Consider the following 12,229-nt stretch of genomic DNA (forward strand, 5'->3'; position numbering starts at 1 on the left):
TTATGTGCTGCTATTCTGCCCAAAACTTAGTAAGGCTAATACAAGCCAATGTTTCTTCTTTGCAGGTGTTCTTTACATTAAAAAAAAAAGATTCTGCCGGGGAGATCCAATTGAGATGGATCACCATAATCTGCAATGCTCCCCATCACTGATTGAAATTTTCCAGAGATCGACTGCCTAATGGAATACTACATAGAAGGATAGGCAAAGCTAAAGATGAAGATTGCAAAGGGTGATGAATGTGATTAGGTCAATATGATTAGATGAGGTCAGCATGGGAAACAAGATTCGCTACAAAAACATGGCTAAATTTGATCAAAAAGAAAGTAATAGGATAATATCTGATAAAAAATAAGATTACTGGAGTGCTTGAGAGATAATTGTAATTGTTCAGTTTTGTTACTTTATGCGACGAACTTATAAAGATCCGTTGCAAACAATTTGAAACTTCTGTTTCCATCTTAATATCAAATGTTTATTAAAAAAATTAAGGAAATTCTTAGGAAAATAGCGACAAAGAAATGAGAACTTATGATGTAATTTGTAACACGAGCTATATTGGAGCAGCTAATTACAGTATAAAAGATTGAGATCTTATGTAAAAAAAAAATTAAAGTGATATAGTGGAAGGGCAAAATAACCGGAACCGGAACCGGTCAAAATAATCGGCTATTTTGTTAGACCTTTCAATATAAACATATAAGGAATTCTTCAGCTGAATAGTTAATTTAGAGGGAAGGGGAGAGAAGGAATTCTTCAATTTTGATTTGCAACAAGGCACTCAGAGGCAGTTCCGTTCGTGATCGGACCTCCAAGGGTTCGGTCGCCTGTATATACAAGGTACTTTATAAAGTATCTCAAATTATGACAAATATAAACATGTGATAAGCATTGCCTGCATAAAATAATCTTTGATTATAAAATCCGTAAACGATTGACGTATAACAATCAAATAAACCTCCGATTTATACAAATATAAAATAATCTTTGTCATTTATAAGTGTATAAAATAGTCTTTGATTGTTAATTAATCAACTCCAGATACAATTTATTCTTATTTTGATGCCTCAGAGGTTTATGTTCATAAGTGTAAAAAAAAATTAAATAACTAAAGATTATTCAAATACCCTGGGCGTAGCCCGAGAAAATCCGTAGTTTAAATAAATAGATTACAGATAATGAAAATGAAGCTGTAGAAATTTGTTTACTAACACATGAAATAAATAAATAAATTAATAGTGGGGTAAAAAATGAGAACTAAAACTAAATTGATTCAGTTTATGTAATGTAAATTTATTTTATTTTTTGCTTCATACAACCTCAACGGACGTTACCAGTCAGACACCTGGTTATCCACAAGCCGGTTTGTTTTGATTTAAACGATCCATATTGGATAAATCATTTTTAAAGAATATGAGTAAAGCTATTTTAGAACATCTTTATTAAAGGATTTTAAGTTGGAGTTATTAGTAGAATATAAGAAAGCGTTTCTTAACTTTTAACTAAAAAGGTTAAGAACCGACTCTTAAATAAGATATTTAAGAACCGGTTCTTAATTTTTTTAATTAAAAATTAAGAGACGATTTTTTATATTTCGCTGAGAATTTCCAATAAACATGCTTTTAATGTGTTAAAGAGTGTGTAATTAGTTCCGTACAAATCTTTAGTTTGCCTCAAAAATGCTAGTTAGAAACACAATAAAGCCAATGAGTTTTTTTATTCGTCATGTCCTTCAACGCGGTTACTTATTTTTTCCGTCATGCCTCGTTAACTATGGCGGAGAAATTAAAGAACCAGTAAAACTAGAAATAAATAAAAATTAAAAGAAAAGAAAATCGAATAACTTTTTTAAAAAATCAAATAACTTGGCGCGAAGAGAGCTAGTTTGTGGCGGCAGAGTTTTTGTCCGCGTCATCGGTAGACATGTGTACGTCGGAGTTGATCCACTTGCAGATAATGGTGACACGTCATTATCTGGGTTTATTTATAATTGCAATGGTTTTCAACTTCTCATGAATGTTGAGAGACGTAGCCATTCGTCACGTATGACGCCGCAAATTTATTATAGTAAGAATATAAGTAAATGTAAATATTTTTATGTTGAAAAAAGAAGCTCACCAAACCAAATATGATTTGGTAAGGATGTTTACATGTGAAAAGACAAAAGAAAAGGATGTTTAATTTTGGAAAGTGCATTTTGGTATCATTTAAGTTACACACAAAATTCATTTTTTATTTTATTTTATAGAATTAAACCAAAAGAACATTTATAATAATTGTTTCTCTCACAAATATTATTCTGATGTTTTAAAATTAGAAAATCCAAAATCTACATTTTCAGCATTTTCTTAAAAAATAAACGAAATAATAATTGTAGATTACATATACAAAGGTACAATCCAGGGGCAGACGGAAGCATATGGGTATAGGGTTTTGTGCCCCCTATTCTTTTTTTGGTTTTTCTTTCAATAATTTAAGTTTATTTAGTTAAATATTCATTAGTTTAGAAAAAAATATGAAAAATACTCTCAATCTAATTTTATTTTTGATACTTTTAACATTATGCCCCAACTACAAAACTCTCTAGATCTGCCGCTGGTACAATCTTTCTATGTATTTATAGTGGATATACAATTTACTCTATGTGTTCAAAAAAATAAATACAATTTACTCTATCGTGAAATTAATATAATGCTAGGAAGAATCCTAATTTGGCTTTAGACTCGTATGCCATAAAAAATTTTGTTTGAGCAACTAAATTTAATTTGTTTGACATATGATAAGTTGATAACTAAGAAGAATATATGAGTTTTTGGATCCACAGTTCCCTTTTGTGCCTAAGTTCAGAGACAGTGACCTCTTTTGGATGAGCTTTCACTCGGGACAATGCACCCCGGTGTTGTTGCTAATAGGCCATGTACCTCACTCAAATTTTATGGAGCCCTAAAGCGGGAGTTTAATTCAAAGTCTTGAGTGGACGCTGGTTTCCTCGGGTTGAAGTCCCCTCTTCTGTAACGATTGGAAATGAACTGTGGATCGTCTGCAAGATGCAAAGCCTGGGCTTTTCGAATTCCGGAAGCCCTATTGGAGAAATTTCACCAGTCTGGTGTTGATGCGGTTGGTCTTGCGCTCCATTCCGACCTTGTGGTACCAACAGCTCAGAACTTCAAAATGAGCTCTGCTAGGATTTCATGGAGAACTTGGACAGTTTAGGATGAACTTTGTATTCTTGCCTTTAGAGGTATAATTAGTTTGGTGTAAGGGACGGTGCATTTTGAGTCTTGGAATGGATTCGTTCTCGTTTGTGGTCAAAGAGTACAGCTAAGTTGACTTTGGAGAAAACACTCTCTCTTAAACTCTCTCTCTCGCCAAAGATCAAATCGCCTTTTGAGTTTCCCCCGGCGTCTGGCGGCGCGTGCCGACGTCGGAGGCCCCCATGTCTTCGCTTTAGCTTTCTCATTTAACTGCCGCTCCATCCATCTTGCCCCCTTTCGATATGCTCAAGGTCATGGGTTAGGGTTTGGCTCCGGGAAGCTCTCCGCTGCAGAGGAATTGCGATTCCGGCGGTTTCTCAGCTATCTCAGGGGCTTTGACGAGGATGTGGAGCGGCGGAGGGTAGTTGCAGTCGGCTCTTTGGGTCTAGGGTTGAGATCGGTTTTCAATCTCAGATCTCGACCGAAGCTCTCTGTTCGTCAGGAGGAGGGAAGGCTGTTCTCTTTCTGGTCCTCGACGGTTCGCTGTCTCTGGATCTGAGGATCGGTCGGCTCGGGTTGGTGGTTCTCGGCTCTCGTCGGCGTCGTCAAGAGTCGGGTTCTCCCCTTCTTAGTCGCTGCGTGTTCCGGTCCATCTCGCGATGGTCTTGTCTGCGGTTAAAAGGGCGGTAGTCTATGCCGCTTCAGTGGCTGTTTGCAATACCTCTTCGCATCAGATCTCCTCTTGGTGGGTTCCTGTTATGTTGATCTCCGAAGGCGTCGGTCTTCATTGCGGAGTGTCCCTGGGTTTTCCTTTTACTGTCTTTGCTGCGGCATTAGGCGGTTCCTAGCAGCATCAGTTTCAGTTCGTCGGTTCTCAAGGTCTACAAGCGAAGCAGCGGTTCTCATGTCATTGACCACTGCGTTTCGGAGCTTGGTCTTCACACACATCCCAGCATCACTGGGTTCACTTGAGCTACTTGTGGTGATGTGCGTGACAATTGTTTGCAGGTTTGGGGTTCATATCAGGGAGTACGGAAGCTGCGACCCGTTTTACTCGGTTCGACGTCTTGTATATGTCGATTCCGGGCATAATAAATGCTCTGTTTGGTTTAAGCGAGTGTGCTTGGCCGTTGCCGTTGCTGTCTATTCGTGTGTGCAGGTGCTTTTAAAGCCCTCGGCAAGCTGTTCTCGGGAGAGTCATCATCTTTAAGAGCGGATTATCGGGGAGACCAAAATTATCGGGTTCCAACTCTCAGTTTAACATGGCTCTTTCTTTTGCGGCAAGCGGGTAGTGTGGACATAGCTGAGCCTCTGGATGGTGGTATTGGTTTCTTGTGTCTGCCCTTGTTTAGCTAGATAGAGTTGTGTTTAGGTTTATTTTTGTTTCTATGTTTCTTGTTATTCTCTGTAATTCTGTCAAAAACTTAAAAGCTTGGTAATGATATCTTTACATTTTTATAAAAAAAAAGAAAGAATACATCTAAGTTTGATTGGGTAGCGTAGGATCCATATATGTGTTTCAAGGTGATACTAGATCGCTTAGTTGTCTTTGTGGTTGAAATCTTTAGAGGTCAAAATCCATTGTAATCTCTTATTGGTTAATGAAAGTTGAAGTTGAGAAAAAAAAAAGAATATATGAAAATGCCATTAGTCATGACTTTCTTATATTTTTGCATTTTATGTAACTACTAGAGCTCTTAACTGCACTACGTGCGGTTTATATTTTCTAATTGTATAAAATTTGAAAAAATATTCTTATATTGGATTTGTTAGAAAAAAATCTTTATTTATTTCTTTTTTAAAATTAACATTTAAATATTTATGTACATTGACTAAATTATGCAATCTGAAGTTTTATTCATTTTTTCTCTTTAAAACAATAATATTAATATATACACAATATCTTACTCTTGAAGAATAATAATAACAAAGCATTTATATTATTGATTTAGTTCGGAGATTTTCTTTGTTCTCTGTTTTTTCATATCTTCTATTTCCCCTATTTTTCTGCTTATTTTCTTTTTAATTAAATAAATCCAAAAGCTAGTTTTAGATATCTTCAACTCCTAAGCTTTAAACTAACCCAATAAAAATAATATGTATGACCGGCTAGCATAAACAATAAGAAGTTGCATCGTAGAAAAAAAGTTCAAAATCATAAATTGAGTATAACAAAATTTAGTTATAAAATATTGACTTAAGATAGAAAGCTAGATAGATCGTATGAGGGTATGAATTATGCTTGCAAAGTATGTAAGTTCTCTGTTTATATAAATTTCATATTTTTTATACGTTCAATTATATTCAGTTTTTAGTTATTGTTCTCTTCAATTCTTTTCATATTTATATTTTTATAGGTTCAATTATATTCAGTTTTTAGTTATTGTTCTCTGGATTGCTGACCTTGCGGTTATACCGGTTGAGACCTCTTTCGTCGAAATGTTTATTGTATTATTTTCAGCCGGGTTAAAATATTACTATATATTTGGATTAATAACATTCAGTCGTCAAATTTATCTCTCTTAAATAAATAACAGTTAAAATTTCATAAATACATTACTATCTATATTTTTTAATATATTATAACTTTTATCATATAATGTGTGGGGTATATATATGTTAGGGGGTAAACTATATGATAAGGGTTGTTTCCATATCTAGAGTTTTATATACATTAATACTACAAATTAAAATATTTTATTAGTTTATAGAATTTTAGTTTTTAGGATTTTATAGATTTATATATTTTGAATTATATATTTATCCCCAAAAATTTAAAGTATATTTATTAATTAAATTTTACAAATGCAAATTTCATGTTATTTTATTCCACCAGTTGATGTATTGAAATTATGTAGCTGAATGTTCCCTTTTTTTATAAGAAAATTAAAATATAGTTGAGTAATTATGTAACTAATTAAAAAACAATGAATTCATGAAGGTAATACTACTGTTACCAAACAATATAATAACTAAATTTGTGTCCATGCCATATAAAACATTAAATTTCAATTTTTAGTCATTTTCTTATTAATCTTGATACAAATTATTTGATAAATTTAAAATTTATAAAAACATTCAAATGATTTATAAACACATTTTTTCAGGTTTTAATACCAAAAAATATGAAATAAATTAAGTTAATATATTAATTTAGTTGTATTTTCATATATATAAAACACATTCATTTAAACATAACAAAATTTCATTTAAATAAAGACTGTATATAAAAAGATGTTAAAATCAATAAATTGACATTAAAATTTATAATATATTTGATATCAGATTTTTAAATAAAATATAAACTAACAAACATTTTATTACGAAATAAAATAATATCTTATATAGAAATTTTATATTTTATGCAAATACAAAGAAATAAAATTATATAATAGTATCATATACCCAAAAAAATATATTTTTATTAAATTATATTTTAAAAAAATATATTTCCGTCTTTTTAAAGTGTGAGTTATAATTTGATTGTAGCTAAATTTGGGTTGAACTGTTGTATTTGATATTTGAGTGGATGTGGCTGTATTTTAAAATTAGAAATTAACTTGTTTGAATTAATACTTCATGATTTTTTTGTGAAAAGTAAAGGCTAATTTTTAATAATAAATATAGGATCACCTAAAGGTTCATAATACAAAAAAAAAGTGATTGGCCGAACGGCTCAGGCCTCACTTTGTTCTTATAGTTATATATCATGTAGTAAGTTAAAAAAAAAAGATAAGCCAAACTTGATCAAAATACGGTCATAATATCACATCGTTAAAACCGGCGTCTTTAGCATATAGAATGAATATTTGTGTTCCAGAGATTAGAATTTGACAAAGGGTTTTGAGACACACAGAAACACATCATTGACAAAGGAAACAAACCTTCACATATGTTTGAACATCATGGAGATCATATCTTCTCTGTTTGATGTACTCTGAAAACTCAGGAGATGGAGCTTTCAAGCTCCTGCAGCAGTCGCTGATGAGCCTGGTTTAAGCCACGTGAAGAAAGTCCTGAAGAAAGCTTGTTTGTCCTGAGAGAGAGAGAGAGAGAGAGAGAGAGAGAGAGAGAGAGAGAGAGAGAGAGAGAGAGAGAGAGAGAGAGAGAGAGAGAGAGAGAGAGAGAGAGAGAGAGAGTTAAGCATTCACTGTGATAAACTTCCATCTTTGAGGTCTTTGGCAACTTCAGTAAGTGCAATGAAATTATTAAAGCTAATGGTTGCAGCTCCTCTGTCAAGAGCTTATGCCTCGTCAACACATCCTTGCTGTTTTCTATAAATCTAGCTGTTGTACCCAGATTAGTGATTACCAGCGGCAGTGCAGGTGGGTTGGAACCACTTGTGGCATTGCCCCTGAAACAGAGGGCTCTGTAAACCCTGGGCCATGCTTGTTGAAATCATCAAGTATGCTCTGCTGATCAGCTTTCTTAAGACCCTGCATCAACACCACAAAACGGTTCAGAGTTAGTGTCCGGCAGTCCAAATATTAATATATACATTTCTATGTATTAAAGATGGCTTTCAAACAGATGATATTGTGAACATCACTATGTGTTCAACCTAATTGGTTTTTAGAGAATCTGAGTACTATTATCACCTTCAGTTCAAAGATGCGCTGAAACTCCATGAGAGTTCTTGTCAATGATGCATTTCCTGTATAAACCACCAGAAAATAATTTGATTGATGTTTGAAAAAGTTTCTAGTTTTGTCTTTTCAAAACTTACCTGATCTTTGTCTCTCTACCGATACCAATTGGAACCTTTCCTTCTGCTAATAGAGATGCAATCCCAGATTCAGTTAGGTAATAATCTGTACCTAACATCAACGTATCCTGCCAAAAAAAAAAACCTAAACCAAAACTGCGTTTGATCAGAACAATATTCTGATTGTTTTGTTAATCAAAACGAAGAGATCTGAAGATCCACCTAAAGCTCAACTCCATAGTCTAGACCTGACCACTCTCCAAAGATGGAGCGTTGGATGCTGCATTCCCGCAGTCGCAGAAATATCCGTGTGAGATACATATTCAGATATTAGTAGTTTGGTTCGTGTTCATGAACAAATTGAAAGTTATCAGTACCTGACCGGTTAAGAGTTTACGGGGGAATTCAACAAAGTTGCATCAATTACCACATGAACTATCTGCACTGCAAGGCCTAGATCTTATTCATACGAACATAAGTCATATGAGGATTAAGTTCATAAAAGCTATGATCACCTGTGTACATATTGGTTGGAAACAAAGCAGGTGTCCAGGAACCTCCTTGTCATCCTGCTCATACAAAACAACCAGAAGTACATTCGAAACCCACATTGTGTTCCAGAACATACGAATGAGTATAAATCAAATTATTATGTCAGAAAACGATCAAACTATTTGATACAGAAACTGTTGCAGTATGTTTTAGTAATGGTGTAATGTACAAAAAGAAACAATACCTTTGGTGAGAGAATCAATAACTCCACTGAACTTTAAATACTTCCTGAAAGCTTCTTTCTTAGCTTCTTTCTCCTAAGTCATGTAGAAACAAAAAAAAAAGTCTATGAAAAACTAAAAGTAACAGAGCTTTAAGGCTAAATCATTCTCTTCTTCGATCTCTTTTAAAAAGTGTTTACCTTTTCGTTTCCAGCGATGTCAGTTACTGTTACGGTTGTGGAAATCAACAGCCACCTCCTCAGCTACCTTACTCCTCCGACGGAAACAATCCACCGTACGGTCATCAACTTCCTCTCCTTACGCTGTGCCCTACGATGCACCAAAGCTGCCATCCTCATCCACGCCACCGTCTGCTCCATCCTATGGCGCATTGGCTCCTTCTTCTCTTAAGAAAACAAATCGTCGGTTTGCATGTTAAAATCAGCTAAGACGGTAAAGTTGAAAGGTCGAAGAAATAGAACAATGAAACCTTTAATTGTTAACTAATAATTCGGGAAGCCCAACATTATATACTCTAGAAACCCAACAACCCACAGCCGAGATGACGTGTAAAAAAGGGATCTCATGATTGGTCGATTTTATTGTCCGATCTGATCAGTATATTGCCCTTTTATTACTTGTGTGATATTTTACCCTTCAGGACCCAAAAGCCCAATATTATCAGCAAAGCCCATATTTTTACTAAAGTTTGTTTTATAGAAATCACTGCTACAATTATTTGCAAGATCTTTTCCTTCTGCCTTTCCAGAATCCATACCAGTTTACAAATTTTCAACACAATAATTTACACAAAATGTACATCCAGACCCTTAATCTTTTTGGAAAAGAACATATCACTGAGTTTCCACTTTATTCATGTAATATACACTTATGCCTTATATACACATCACATAGACAGTTTCGTTGTGTGTGGCATATGTTACTTTTTCTTGTTCAAACACCAACCCACGTAACTACCAAGGAACATCTGAATCAAGAGCAACAACGTCAATTAACTTACTCGAAGCCCATCTCATGGCAGCCTCTGTAATCTTGTTCTCTTCAACCACAATCTTCTTCAACCGTTGCGACTTCATAACAAAAGCCTCCACTTCACCAGCCTGAATCAGTCGACAGCTTGCAATGTCTAAACTCCTCAACTCCACACAGCTTTTGTTCAGAGAAACCAATACTGAACCTGTCAAGTTCTTGCATCCTCTCAAATCCAACTCAACCAAACCACTGCAAGAAGCTAACATGGAAACGACTCCTTGTCGTATAACCACTCGTTAAACGACAACTCCAGTTTCCTTAACCTCCCCAAGTGCTGTCCTAACGTCGCCAACAAACCTGGTTCTCTCTCAACCGCGTCGCAGCTACGCAAAGAAAGCTCTTCAAGACTCGAACAAAAGCTTAAAGCTAAGATCTTTAGACTGTGACCAGTCACAAAGTAACAGCTCGTAAGCCTAAGAGCAGACAAAGATTTGAAACTCGCAGCGAGAGAGACGAGATGCTCGTCCATCAAATCCATAGGAAGACGCAAATCTAACGTCTTCAAAGTATCATTGCATCTAGAATTGTTCATGAAATGAACTAAACCGTCTTTGTTACCACCGTCGTAGATCAACAGAGAATTGAGAGACTCACAAATCTCTGAAACTTTCAGCAGGACCACGTCAACAATACTCCTACATGTCCTAAGCTCAATCTCTTCGACATTCTTCAGACACAAAGCGAAGAGCTCTGTTTCTCCGATGGTTCCACATGATTTCAGACACAGTTTCTTTAGCTTTCTGCATCTCCTCCATAACCAGGTGACTCCGGTATCGTCTGACTGGATTCCGGTTAAGGAAACCGACTCCAAACCCAATTCGACAACTTCCGGGTTCGGGTTTGACCCGGTTAAGGAGCCTGAGGAGTTTCTCGAGCAGACGTCGACCGATAAGTCCTTGAGAGAAGGAAACGAAGCAACCCAGTTGAAGGAAACGGGTCCCAACAGTTTGAGAGAGAGAGAAGTGAGAGACAAGGAAGTAGAGAGAGGAAGCAAGGAAGACGGAGGAAGTGGATTGACCAAGAAACAGAGTTTTCGGAGGTTGAAGCAGCGAGAAGAGACGATCGAGATGAGATGATCGTTGAAGTTAGATTCCGCAGCAGAGGGGAATAGGATCGGAATTTTGGGGTCGGAGACGAACCAGAGGGAAGAGAGAGAAGGATGGTTATGGAGGATGGAGGGTAAAAAGGTAATTACCGAGCTGTCGTGAGGGTTGACTCGTAAGGACATGGAAGTCTTCGAGGCTCTGTAGAGACGAAGCCATCGCTTGGAGACAAGAGGAACTGATTCGAAAGTAGGTAACGAAGAAGACGATGATGGCAATCTGGTAAATATCTCCTGGAGAATCTCATCGAATAGTATTTCCTCCATTTTTGTTTAGTTTTGACTTTTTGACTTTAGAAATCGAATTGAAGAAGAAGAAGAAGAAGAAGAAAGAAGAGTTTTGTTTGAGGTATGGACGTTTATGTGTTCCTCTTTCGTGTCGTGGCTTTGGTCTTTTAGAGACACTTGTGTTGTTGATTCTTCCGTCACGCAAGAGACACAAAAGAATTGATAAAATTGAGTTGTGTTGTGTATGAAATGCTTTCGTTTTATAGCATCAATTTAAATTTAAATCTGGTTAAATAATAAAAAGTTTATAAACGTAAAGTTTTCTATTCTTTTTTTTTTTTTGGAACAAAAGTTTTCTATTCTAGAGAACCGAATGTTATACTTCGGCGTCGGAATAATCTATTTGCGTATTTGTTGTTTTTGGAATAAGTTAGGTTTTGTTTAATATCCTTCGGAATCAGATACAGTTAAAGTAGGTTCTTTTATGGGTTAATTTGTCAAATGACCAAATTCATAAGGGAAATAAAGTGAATGACGTTGATGTTGAGATAATTAAGTTTCTAACATTTACTCTCTTATTGAAGTGGTTATACACTTGGCTTTTTGCAAGTAGTCGGTTAAAATGGAAAGGGTGAATGACCTCTTTGATTATAATTGTGGACAAGAATTACAGACATGACTAAATAAAATCCACGTCAACATATTATATAAGATGGTAAACGTCTAAATAGTATGGTATATGTTAAAACATGTTAAGATATTTTTGGATGTACTCTCGTCAAAGGATAACACATACACTTTTCACTTAATTACCACAACCGCTAAATAATATATCCAAATCCCTACTTAAGTAAATTTAAACCCTAGCCAAGAAACTATAAACCCAATAAAATCAATAAAAAAAATTTATATTAAATTCATGAATGCACATTTATTTGATTTGAAAAGTTCCATATGGTATATTCCATACGGTCTAATAACTATGATAAACCAATCTTACCGGAGAAACCTACATATTAAAGCTGCTCACACCTGCAATTTACTATACTCAAACCCCTAAAAATTAATCGATTTATAACAATGATACCACAAAAAATATAAACCCTCTTATATCTTCGTAGCAAATCATATGTTGTTACTCGTAAACAATAAATCCAAATAAAATGGAACAAAATAAATAACATAATACATATTGTTGAAATTATTAAATGTTTATGATTGCATGGAAGAAGAT

At 35.0% G+C, this 12,229-nt stretch overlaps 1 pseudogene; it reads right to left on the bottom strand.

The window, feature by feature from the left end:
- Positions 1–9,347: 9,347 nt before the first annotated feature.
- On the bottom strand, positions 9,348–11,236 carry LOC106391026 (annotated as a pseudogene).
- Between the last annotated feature and the right edge of the window lie 993 nt (positions 11,237–12,229).

The sequence above is a fragment of the Brassica napus genome, chromosome C4, assembly GCF_020379485.1.
Source record: "Brassica napus cultivar Da-Ae chromosome C4, Da-Ae, whole genome shotgun sequence".
NCBI lineage: Eukaryota > Viridiplantae > Streptophyta > Magnoliopsida > Brassicales > Brassicaceae > Brassica > Brassica napus.